The following is a 955-nucleotide window of genomic DNA, read 5'->3' on the forward strand; positions in this document are numbered from 1 at the left end:
TATTATAGATCGCGCAATAAGTCAAAGTGCTTTGTCTGTAGGAGGCCCTGGCGCATGAATCTGTGCAGCGGGATCGACCTCGGACAACCAGGGGCCGAGAAAATCACCGTCTCATCGGGCCGGACTGTCAGGGTCAGGGAAAAATCCAATATATATCTGGTGATATCTCGGGTGCTATTAGAGATAGCGCAATAAATCAGAGTGCATTGTCTGGAGGAGGCCCTAGCACACGAATCTGTGCAGCGGGAACGACCTCGGACAGCCAGGGGCCGAGAAAACTACCGTCTCATGGGGTCGGACACTCTGGGTCAGGGAAAAATCCAATATATATCTTGTGATATCTCGGGTGCTATTACAGATAGCGCAATAAATCAAAGTGCATTGTCCGTAGAAGGCACGGGCGCATGAATCTGGGCAGCGGCACCGACCTCGGACTACCAGGGGCCGAGAAAACCACCGTCTCATGGGGCCGGACACTCAGGGTCAGGGGAAAATCCAATATATATCTGGTGATATCTCGGGAGCTGATAGAGATAGCGCAATAAACCAAAGTGAAATACCTGCAGGAGGCCCCGGCGCATGAATCTGTGCAGCGGGAACGACCTCGGACCACCAGGGGCCGAGAACACCACGGTCTCATGGGGCCGGACACTCAGGGTCAGGGAAAAATCCAATATATATCTGGTGATATCTCGGGTGCTATTAGAGATAGCGCAATAAATCAATGTGGATTATCTGCAGCGAGCCCTGGCGCACGAACCTGTGCAGCGGGATCGACCTCGGACCACCAGGGGCCGAGAAAACCACCGAAACATGGGGCCGGACACTCAGGGTCGGGGAAAAATTCAATATATATCTGGTGATATCTCGGGTGCTCTTACAGACAGCGCAATAAACCAAAGTGAATTGTCTGCAGGAAGCCCTGGCGCATGAATCTGTTCAGCGGGATCGACTT

The sequence above is a fragment of the Nomia melanderi genome, unplaced genomic scaffold, assembly GCF_051020985.1.
Source record: "Nomia melanderi isolate GNS246 unplaced genomic scaffold, iyNomMela1 scaffold0014, whole genome shotgun sequence".
Classification (NCBI taxonomy): domain Eukaryota; kingdom Metazoa; phylum Arthropoda; class Insecta; order Hymenoptera; family Halictidae; genus Nomia; species Nomia melanderi.